This window comes from Macaca nemestrina, chromosome 14 (genome assembly GCF_043159975.1).
Source record: "Macaca nemestrina isolate mMacNem1 chromosome 14, mMacNem.hap1, whole genome shotgun sequence".
Classification (NCBI taxonomy): Eukaryota; Metazoa; Chordata; class Mammalia; order Primates; family Cercopithecidae; genus Macaca; species Macaca nemestrina.
Window position 1 is genome coordinate 33,858,296 of NC_092138.1, and position 11,470 is coordinate 33,869,765.

General features: G+C 43.5%; 1 protein-coding gene and 1 long non-coding RNA gene across 7 annotated transcripts in view; one reads left to right on the plus strand and one right to left on the minus strand.

Moving 5' to 3' along the window:
- Nucleotides 1–1,058, minus strand: part of LOC105491836 (GLIS family zinc finger 3) — a 478,098-nt gene extending 477,040 nt beyond the window's left edge. For 4 of the 6 annotated variants that reach the window (XM_011758533.2, XM_011758541.2, XM_011758540.2 and 1 more), the window contains exon 1: nucleotides 777–912. The gene's annotated coding sequence lies outside the window, so the exon portion shown is untranslated. Of the gene's footprint in view, nucleotides 1–776 lie in introns of all 6 variants that reach the window. The other 2 variants (XM_011758546.3, XM_011758539.2) reach the window with 2 other exon arrangements.
- LOC112428475 (uncharacterized) lies at nucleotides 657–11,264 on the plus strand. Its single transcript, XR_011612523.1, has 4 exons — nucleotides 657–779; nucleotides 6,594–6,730; nucleotides 7,450–7,567; nucleotides 11,114–11,264. It is a non-coding gene; the product is annotated as an uncharacterized lncRNA (long non-coding RNA).
- Nucleotides 11,265–11,470: the final 206 nt, after the last annotated feature.

The window sequence follows — 11,470 nt, forward strand, 5'->3', positions numbered from 1 at the left end:
CCAAACAGTGCTGACATTTTGTCGGGCCCCATAAAATGTAAACGCGAGGTGACGAACCCGGCGGGGAGGGTTCGTGTCTGGCTGTGTCTGCGCACTGGCGGCGTGGGAGGTTATAGTTATAGACCCGGCGGCTGCGGGTCGCCGGGCCGGTACCGGCGAGGAGTGTAGGTACCCTCAACCCGACCACCTCTTGCAATCATAGGGACACCGGCTTGGATGAGACACAGGCGTGGACAACAGTCTTCGTGAATCTCCACAAACACGTGGAACTTGAAAATACAACTACTGCCCCGTGTGTGCGCGAGAGACCTCACGTCACCCCATCAATTCCCACTTCGCCAAAGTTTCCCTTAAGTGGGGGCTCTGGAGTGGCGTGCCCCACGCCCGTCCGTCCTGCAACTTGCCCTGATTGTGTACCCCTCTGCCCCCTCTACTTAAAATGAAAAAAACAAAAACTGTTCCTAATTAGCGAAACTTTAAAACCCTGTTGATCTTTCTGTCTTCTACATTGGGCGCTGTTAGGCCACTGACAGGAACACTGTTTGAACCCTAATTGTTGCTATCAATCTCAGTAAGCGCAGGTCTCTCAGTGACCTATGACTCTGGGGATTGGGGTGCGCGTATCCTTAAACCCGCGCGAACGCCACCGGCTCAGCGTGGAAAACTATTTCTAATCCCTAGTTTGCGTCTCTGAGCTTTAACTCCCCCACACTCTCAAGCGCCCGGTTTCTCCCCGTCTCTCGCCTGCGAGCAAAGTTCCTATGGCATCCACTTACCAGGTAACCGGGATTTCCACAACAAAGCCCGATGTGCGGGTCCCTTCCGCCGGCCAGCCAGCGCGAGTGACAGCGGGCGGCCAGCCCTGGCGAGGAGTAACTTGGGGCTCCAGCCCTTCAGCGCGCTCCGCGGGCTTTGCCTCCTTCGGAAATGAAAACCCCCATCCAAGCCGGGGGACGGAGCGCGGAAACCCGGCCCAAGTGCCGTGTGTGCGCGCGCGTCTGCGAGGGCAGCGGCGGCAGGGGGAGGAGGAGGCAGAGGCGGGGCGGCTGGACCCTCGGCATCAGCTCATTCTCCCCTGCTACACACATACACACGCAAATAATGTTTCTAAAAAGTTGAGTTGCGACTTTGCGCCTCGCCTGTCCTGTTCATCCTTGTCCTGGGCCGGGGAATGCTTCTGGGGGCCGACCCCGGGATGCTGGCTAATTGCTGCAGGCGGCTTCCGTCGCCGGTGCGACCCTGGACGGCCCCGGACGGCTTACAAGGGGTCCCAGGAGGGGCAGTGGCCGCGGCACTCGGCGCCGGTGCCCGTGCGCGCCGCGCTCTGGGCTGCCCGGGCGGCGCAGTGTGGACGCGGCTGCAGGGAGAGGGGAAGGGGGAAGAGGGAGGGAGGAAGGCGGCCCGGCGAGGAGTGTGGATGTGTGTGCGGCCGCGAGGGCCGGCCTGCAGCCAGCTGCTTCCTGAGTGTGAGCGCCGGAGGGGGAGGGGGAAGAGTGGGGGCGGGCTCGCTGGTCACTAGGCTGGCCAATTCGAAGGCTGAGCTTGTGTCTCCCTCTTGACGCGTACACACACACACACACACACTCACACTCCCAGTAAGCCAGAAGTCGAGGAATTCCAGAATTCCAGAACAGGGTAATAGCAGGGAGACACTTCGCCTTCTTCCAGGCCTTATTTGTTAAACTGACTTTTATTTTAACATGAAAAGATGTTAGTGTTTAGCCAGGATTTGATGTCAGGTCATAAAAAAATAAATAAACAACAACAAAAAAAAATCCGGTAGTAACACAGAGAGAATAACACAGTGAAAAATGGCAAAAGGGTTGCTTTGAAATTTGGGATCGGATGCACATAACAACTTCGAAACTGGATAGGTAAAGCACTAAGGAAGCGTTTGGCATCTTTTCCAAGTATAGGCAGGGAAGAGAGGAAGGTGATGGAAGTGTTGGAAGGGTATAAAATTCCTAACACAGGCAGTTAGGAATGGAGGTATATTCCCTGCATATGTTACATCTATAAAGTGGCACTTTATGAATTCAACATCCTCAGCCTTAAACCCCACCTAAGCTCTGACCCACCATCCCTTCTGCTTGTGTTGATCAGAGCCCTCAAAAGGTTGTTACAAGAAAGTCTACTTTTAGTAGTTCATCACATGTATTGCCACAGATGCAAGGACTTCTATCTTGGGAATCTAGGTATGTAATGCACACAATAGTTGAGAGTATTTTTCACCCTCATGAATTAAATGAGTGAGGATGCCACCAGACACTTTTAGAATTTCACAAGTCCTTATATTCTATTCTATTGTTCCTACTCCAATATAAATTAGCAATCAGGTAGTAGATGCTTTGATCAAGATAGAAGTCCTCAAGGACACAAATGACTTACCCCAGAAAGCCAAAACTAAAAGACTGTTGGCAGTTTTCATTTATCTAATTTCAGTGGGAATATTACTAGGTTTGGTCTATATCCATGATATTAACATAACCAAAAGAAGCCTGGTTTCCACAGTACTTTTTCTTTTCCTTCTCCTCAGGACACAAACTCATCAGAATATTAATCACCAGAATATTTGTCAGCATTAGTAGGGGAAGAAAAATAATAAGAGTTTAGGATATGTCATTCTGTCAATTTTCCAGTTTCTCTCTGTTCATCTCTTTTAAATACAAGTATCCAGGCCCAAGATTGGCAATAGATGGGCTCAACCACACATAAGAAAAGAAAATACTCATAAAATGAAGCATGCAGCAACATCACAAAAACAAAGAAACCAAGTGGTGGAAATTGCCATGACTATTCAATTGTGGCTAGTTATTGCAACATGCCTGACATTCACATAAAAACTCTTCCTCATTAACTCCAGCCTTCAGGAACAGAGCAAGATGGGAACACTAACCCTTCAATGCATCACGGGAACTTCTGTTCATCAGATTCTTGTACTGTACAACAACTGCTCCCCAGGAACAAGACAAGCCTGGGTGGAGGCTGCAAAAAACCTTTCCAATGTCCCTTAAATATCATTTCAAATACGATGGTTTTGATGCATAGACTGGTATCCTAGGGGCTTGCAGAGCTTCTAAAACTTCCCAAATGATGGGAACAGCTTAGCTGGAAAAGAAAAAATATATAGTGCTACACCCAACTTTAATCAATGGCTCATGGAAAAAAACACTGGGAAAGTTATGAGTCATTGACCTGGAGATCCCCAAAATCTCTTCATTTATAAAAGCCCAAGAGTGGGAATGTCATTTTATTTAGGTGTGATTTTCATGAACATCTAACATTCCTAAAATATTTACCATTAAAGAGGTATAGTGCTTTGGTTGGATTTTTTTCTTTTCTTTTCTTTTCTTTTTTTTCTGGCCAAGAATGTAGATCTGCAATGTTCTTATATTCCATGGGTTATAGTAAAAATGCAGTTGTTGGTGTACCAATACAACCCTGGAGTGACTCAGAATGAGATCTGTACCTCTTCTGGGCTGAATTGGTCAGCAGGGGTGAGGGAGGGTGGTAATGAGAGACAGTGAGAAAGGAAATCATGTACTTCGGAAATGATACTCTCCCCTACCCATGAGCTCTCCATTGTGCTTAGGAATCATACTCTGGCAGCCCTTCAGCCAGATAGGTGGGAACTGCAGCCCAGTCTGTATCTTCCCTCTCTAGAGACCTGTGTTGTATGTGCCTCAACCGCTGAGTCAGAGCAGCTGACTCAGCAGACAGGCCCCTGCTGCCAGCTCCAGTCCAGTTCTCATTCATTTGAGAAATATTCAGTGAGTACATACTCTGTCCAAGTATTGGGACTAAAGGAATTAACACGTGTATGCATTCTACATGTGAGGATATTACGGAAAACTTTTTGCCCAGTGTCTCAGTTATAGCAAACCCTCAAGAAATGAGGACTCTCTCCATATATTACCTTGTCTAATCCTCAAAACAATTGTATGAGGTGGATATGGATAATCTCCTATTTAGAAGCCAAGAAGTTGAAGCTCAGTAAACAGTTAAAGAGAGTCAGAGACAGAGCCAGATATGCCAGTTTAGAAGCCCCAAGTTCAATCAACATTACTGTACCACAAAATAATTGTGCATGCCCTTTGAATGTGTATAAAACATATTGCAGGTGTATAAAGTACAAAGCATCTTGTGATCAATGTTGGATGAGCACAGTGAAGTTTGTAGGGAGTGTGGAGGAGGCACGAATAATTTCCTGCAATATGACATGGTAGCTTGGCTGTTTGAGCTGGACTTCAAAGAATGAGCAGAGAACTGATAAGCAGAGGAGACCATTTCAAGTAGAAGAATCAGCATCAGAAGGGGCACAGAAGGCATAAGTCCTGCATAGCAAGCAGCTCACTCAAAGCTAGAGTACAAAATAGAAACATCCACAGTCTCATAGCAATGAAACCCTCCAGAAGGAACGTCCTAACAGCAAAACTTCAGAACTGTTATTTGAGTCACTTTGAGTGCTCTGACAGTAAACTACTTACAAACTTGCAAAGAACTATAATCAGATTCCTACTCCCATAAAGTGTCCATGAAAAGAAACAAGTTTGAACCCCAAAATGCAGAGAAATTGAGCTAATAGCACCAGTGATAGTATGCCTAGCTATTAAAACACAGACGCATACACACACACACACACACACACACACACACACACAAGCTGGCAAGAGTCCAGTTACGTAGAAATGCAGCGGAAAAAGTTAGTGTTTGCCAACTTTAAGAGGGGGAACTAAATGTGTAAAATGGAAAATTTCCATTTTCCTTTCCTGTGTGAGTAGTACAAATAGTGGAATGCAGCAAATTTCACATTATGTTATCAGTGTGTGATATATTAAGAAAACTTAAGCTGATTTTTCTACTAATTTGTCACAAGTATGTTCAGCCCAGACTCTTTGGCTCACATACACATCAGTGATATAATTTTTATTAAAAAAATTGTTATTTACACCTATCACATTCACAACATCATACCTCTTTTCCTTTCTAAAGTCAAAGCTGTAAATATTTTATTCCATACAATATCTCTCAATCTTGTCTAATTGGTGAAATGTTTCTTCCTTTTTTGTACAAACCAAGCTGAGATGTATCTAAAATTCAGAGAAAGGTTGATGAGGTATTCCTTGACATATTACTTAGGTATATCTACAAAGAGCTTACCATAACAAACATAAATTCATAGATATATACAATATTCCACAGGCAGCCAGTTCTTCTTTCACAATTTAACATCTATGCTGGCCAACTATATGTGATGTTGTAAAATTAATTACCTAATCCCAATGCTATCTTATCTATAACTGCCTTCTATAAGTGCCTCTTAATGACCATAACTTACTTTTCTTCATATGCCTTTCATGGCCTCGAAATAGTACTGGGCACTAGTAACTAACTAATGCTAATCTAATAAATGGATTAATTAATGAGAGAATGAAAGAATGGTTTATTTACCTTCAGAGATGATAAATAACACAACTAATTATTACATATGTGTATAATCATTTCAGTGTTCCAAAAGAGGCTAACAGATGCTCTTTGAATGTGTGCAAAGCACATTGCAAGTATACAAAGTACAAGGCATCTTGTTATCAATGTCAGATGAGCACAATTAGTGTGTAGGGAGTATGAAAGAGGCAGGAATGATTTCTTACACTGTGACATGAAGTAGCTTTCTGTACCCCTAGGCTTTTTATTATAAACTGAAGATTTAACTATTACCTCCTATTTCTTGAAGAAAATTCAGTTTCTTTGAAGAAAATTCAAAGACTTTATGCAATGCTTAAAGAGGAGAGCCAGTCTGTGCCCTGCTCCAGTGACCCTTTCCTGTCTGACACCCACTACTAAACCAGGTCATTTGCATCATACCCTGAATTCTAGCCTCAAAATAAAAATATATACTTAAATAATGGGGAGAAAAGGGAAGAAAAGAAATGGAAAATAGGGAATTAGGGTGCAGAGAAGGCGAATTATTTAAAAACTAGTGGAAGTGAAGAAGGCAGCACAGCACTGGTACATCAGGATAATTGAGAGCAACGAGTTAGTTTGGGGCAGAATTAAGCTCTGGAACAAAAGCAATTCAGTGGCTTTTCAGACTCCTCCCCAACTTACCTCGAGTCTTAGATACACCTGCAAAGGGGGTTGAAGAAACTCAGAGATTTTCCACAAATCCTAACTTCTCACAATGTTAAAAGCACACAGGAGATTTTCACATGTATACACATTTCTTTTCTTGTTTAACTCAATACAGCAGGGAAGAGTGTCATTTTATTGTCCATGGAACAAATGACCAGTTGCCCCCAAAGCAGACCTGCCCCGGGTAAGAGTGTTGACTTCCTTCAGGCTGGAGGCACTGCTCTAAGTTCATGATCTACATTTTTTTCACTTCATTCTCACAACATCCGAATCAGGTAAGATCTAGCACAACTTCCATTTTACAGATGAGAAAACAGAGGCAGAGAGAGGTGGAATATCTCCCCACTGTCACCCAACTCATGTGGGACTAGCCAAACTTATACCTATTAGCCATTGCTCTATTATCTTTTCAGGGCGGGAAACCCTGCTTCCACCAGACAATTATTTGTTTATTCACTCAGGCAGGTGGTATGTTGGAAGAAGAGTGGACTTTGGAATCAGAAATCCTGGAATCCCAACTTCACCACTAACCGAGAGACCTTGAGCTGGTTCCTAAACCACGGGGAACTTCAATTCCACTACATGAGTTATTGCAAAGGTTGAATGGGAATTGTGACACTGGCCAGCACACATGTAAAACCAGGGGCATCCCCTATTGATAAGGAGCCCAGCCCAAGATCTTCAGGGGAAATTGATCCCAGCCCCAGCTCCACTGATGGGCTTGGTGATTCAGAGAGGAATCTCACTCCCTTGGTCAAAGTGAATGGCTCATAAATCTGGGCCTAAGTCAATCCGTGCAAGACATTCTCCTGGCTATAAGGATTGGTTAAAAAATGGGCATGTAACCCAGTTTGGGCTAAATGAGATGTGAGCAGGAAAGTTATTTGATAGCTTCTGAAGAAGGTAACTTCTCTTCTTTCTAGAGAGCTGCTGGAGAGGTAGCCTTTTCTCCTCTATGTGTTGTGGAGAGAAAAAAAAAAAAAGTGAAACTGATTTCCTCTCAGCCTACACAGAAGGCTCACACTTGGTGAAGGGAAGGATGGAGAAGATTACAGAGAATAGCCCTGATGGAACCACACTTAATTTCTACCTGACCTGTTAACTTTTTCATTTGTACGAGTTACTAAATGCCTTTTAATTTCTAAACAAATAATTACAGCAACTTATAGAAGTACCTAAGGCATTAAGGCACCATCATGAATACAAAGATAAGCAAGACAAACTTCAAGGGGCTCACCACCTAATAAATATTATATTTAGCTTTTATGACATCATTTTAGTCTTTTTTTGTTGTTTTTTGTTTTTGTTTCTAAATAGGGTCTTGCTTTGTCACCCAAGCTGTAATGCAGTAGTGTGATCATAGCTCACTACAACCTCGACCTCCTGGGCTCAAGTGATCCTCTTGCCTCAGCCTCCTAAGGAGCTGGGACTACAGGTGCATGCCCTCATTTTGTTTATTTTTGTAGAGGCAGGGGGGTCTCGCTATGTTGCCCAGGTTGTGGGTTTTTCAAGTAAAGTTATGGCTCATACTCTCTTCAGGACCCTCCTACCATTTGGTCAGTTTGATATTATGCAAGAGAAATTCCATTTCCCCAGTAGTTACACAATGCCCCCTTTCAGACCAGCTAGTCAACCCTGTGAGGGTCAGATAGAGTAGTTTATCCATTTGGTTGTCAGACAACTGCCTCGAACATCCAGGCCATTTCTACATGTTCTCAGTTACTGGTTAACAAATATTGCCCCAGAATTCAGCATCTAATAGGAAATACATTCATTTCCAAATTCCTACTGAAATTGGATTTTTCTCATTCCTAGATAAAATGGAGACACCCAGATTTTCCTGGAATGGCATTCAGAAATAGAGAAGGAATCATAGAGACATGTCTGCCCAGCCATCTCTGAGTCTCATGCCTTTTTGCTGTTGCTGCTGTTATTACTCCTACCTTGGAAAGTTTCAGTTCATCCTTGAATATCCTCCCCACCCCCATGCTTTTCTGTCTTCTGTTTCATAACTAAATGCCATTTGAAACTCTAGCTATAGATACTCCTGCTGATATAAGCAACAGGGGCAGAGAGTCCTTAGATTCTAGACTGAATTTAGGCCCCAGCAGTTAGACAATGGGAACTTGATAATAACGATGTTATCTCAGCAGATTGCATAAGTCAGAAATGTTCTCCCTGTCACTGCTTTCTTTTTCCTTCCAGCAAGAAGTGGACATTAAGGAGAAAGTGAAGGTGGCAAGTTATGAGTGATCAGTTTAAGACACAGTTTAGTTATGGCAATGATAACAACTCAGATTTATTAGGGGCTTATTATGTGCCAGGCTGAGCAAAGTACTTAAGACTCTTGATCTCATTTAATTCTCACAGTATAGGGGCTAATGAGTGGTAGAGGTGACAGTAGGACCCAGCCTCACTTGGCTCAAGGGCACACACTCTTAGCTGTAATACTCTACTGCCTCCATAAAGTATGCTTGTCATAATACATGTTGATGAGATAGGTGATAAACATAATTTATGTAAAAATTAAGAACAAGATATATGGTATAAATTATGTATGTAATGACCTGTTTATATGACACTCCTGTGATACTGAACTTCTTATAGTTCCTCAAAGCCTGCTTTGCAAACTTTCCAGAGCCTCCGAGCCTGCTCTTTTATCTACACAGAATGACCTTTACTATCCACCTCCTCTTACTCTGAAGCTTTCTCTGATAGGGAGAATAATGTCCCCGCCCTGTGCCCCAACAACAACAAAAAAATCCACATCCTAACTCCTGGAACCTATGAATATGTTAGATTACACGGCAAAAGGGACTTAAGGCTGCAGACAGAATTAAGCTTGCTAATTAGTTGCCCTTAAAGTAGGGAGACTATCCCGGACTATGCAAGTGAGCCCTGGATTAGGGATGTGGTAGTCAGGGAAGCAGAACCATAGAGAGACTATGTTACTGGGTTTGAAGGTGTAGGAAGGAGCTATTAACCAAGGAATGTGGGCAGCTCTAGAAGCTGGAAAAGGCAATGGAATAATTCCTTCCTAGAGCCTCCAGAAAGGCATGCAGCCCTGCCACACCTTGATCTTAACCCAAGGAAACCTGTGTTAGACTTGTATACTACAAAACTGTAAGATACAATTGCGGGTTGTTTAGGATGCTATTTAGGGTAATTTGTGACAGCAGCAATGCACTTTCTCAACTTTCCTCTCTCCCTTCTCCCCCAGACCCAAACACTGCTGGCTCTCAGCTCCCACAGAACACTGTCCTTATAGTATTTAATGCTATTGATACTATCTGGGGCCTGGCCATGTATATCCCATCCTTCCCTTAGCTTCTTCAGGAGCATTGTGGCTTGGTATCACCACCCACCTGAGAGCCTTAACCCTGCCACCACCCACTTTCTGCTGCAAGGACAGGCACTGTGAAGTGAAAGGACCCACAGCCCTTGAACTGGAAGGAACAGAAAAGGCAGGAGAAAGAGGATGTAAGAGGAGAGCAGCAGGGGGATGCAGGAAGGAGGAGGATAAAGGGATTACCAGAGGAGAGGAGGTGAGAAAACACAGAGAGGGAAGGAATGAAGGGGGAAGACATGGTCAAAGAAGAGGAGAAAGAAGGAAGGGCGCTGGAGGAGGACACAGAAGTTAGGATGGCAACGAAGAGGAGAAGGGAGAATGAAGAAAAGGGACCTTGTTCTGCCCCCACCCATCTCCCACCTGAACACCCTCTCCTCCCTCCTCCCTGAAATCTCCCCCAGCCGTGAGTATCCAGTCCTAGTGCCTCTTCCTTGCAGTGGCTGTCAGTGCTGGGTACTCTTTAGAATACCTGGAGAAACTTGCCAGGCCCCAACCTACTCCCCCCCCACCCCCACCCCCACCCCCGCCAGAGATTCTTACTTAATCAGCCTGGATAGGATCTAGGCATCAGGACTTTTTATAAGCTTCCTAGGAGACAAATGGGCAGCCAGGGTGAAGAACCATTGTCATAAAGCCCTTTTTGATCTCTTTGTCCCACCTGGGATGGCTCCTACAGTCAAACTCAGAGCCCTCATGTAGGTCTCACACTTGCCAGCTGGAGAGACTGAACTGATACAATTTTAGAACCCAGACCCCAGAACCAAACTGCTGGGATTTAGTCCTGACTCCACATTTAATAGCTGAGCAACTTTAGGGCAGTCACTTAAGCTCTTTGTGCCTGTCTCTCTATCTGCAAAAGGAGAATGAATATAGTCAGGTATTTGCCTTACAGCATTGTTTTGGAGACTGAGTTAATATTTGTTAAGTGCTTAGAACAGTGGCTGCCACACATAATGTATGATAAAAGCATTTTTTTAGATAAAACAAAATCAGCCTGCATCATCTCCGAATTGTTACTCTATCTTGTCAAGCTGTTTAACCTTTTGTGTACATGCCCGTGCCCGGTTTACAACTGCCCTCTTCTGTCATTCCCACCACACCAAAGCCATTGCTGTCTGCGTCATAGGCACTCACAGTCTGTTAAGTGAACAAAGAAGAAGCAAGAAATAATTCCAAAATATATATAACCTGTTCATTAAAATTAAGACTTGGCTGTGAGTTAATACTTTAAAAAAAAAAAGTCGTTTAAACAATTTCCACTTATGAACAAAGGTCTTAGGCAGTGGTTGGGATGGGGGGAGAACAGTATCAGTAACAGGAGATGTGTGGCACAAGGAAAAGTCCTGAGTGGTTCTCAAATTGGACAATTCTGATATCTAACTGAGGTTACAGAAGGTCATAAAGTAGGCTGAAGAAAGAAGAGAGGTAGAAGTTCTGAAAAAATACCCAGGTCAGAGGAATAAAAGGCCACAAAAGGCAAATTTACTACTTTATCATTGTGCCTAAGGCAGGCCCAGTCTACATTTCTATTTTGATGACTGATTTGCATACACACTCATATACATTTTAACTCTGAAAGTAGAAGTTCCATATGTGTTTTATTTACTCTCATTTATTTTTTATCTTTACCAGTTGGCCTATTTTTTTTTCTTCACATGACATCAGGAGATCATCATTGCAACAAGCAACTCAGCTTAGAAGCGCTGGGATAACTCCGAAAGAGACATTTGAGACAAGATGTAGAACTTTGTATTAGAGTACAAGAAAATTTGTAATGCACAAATTCGGCGGCCAAAAGATTTCTCTCAAAGGTATGAAAAGATGTCTGTGCTTTATTTTCAAAGAAACCAAGTAAGACGTGGTCCCTGAATCACTGTCTGAACGCAAACAGCATTTGGCTTTGATCTGAGTTGTTGAAAACTATGACCAATTTATCCTGAGGATGCCAAACCATCAGAGAATGTTTTTAAGTCTGGATTTCCATATCAG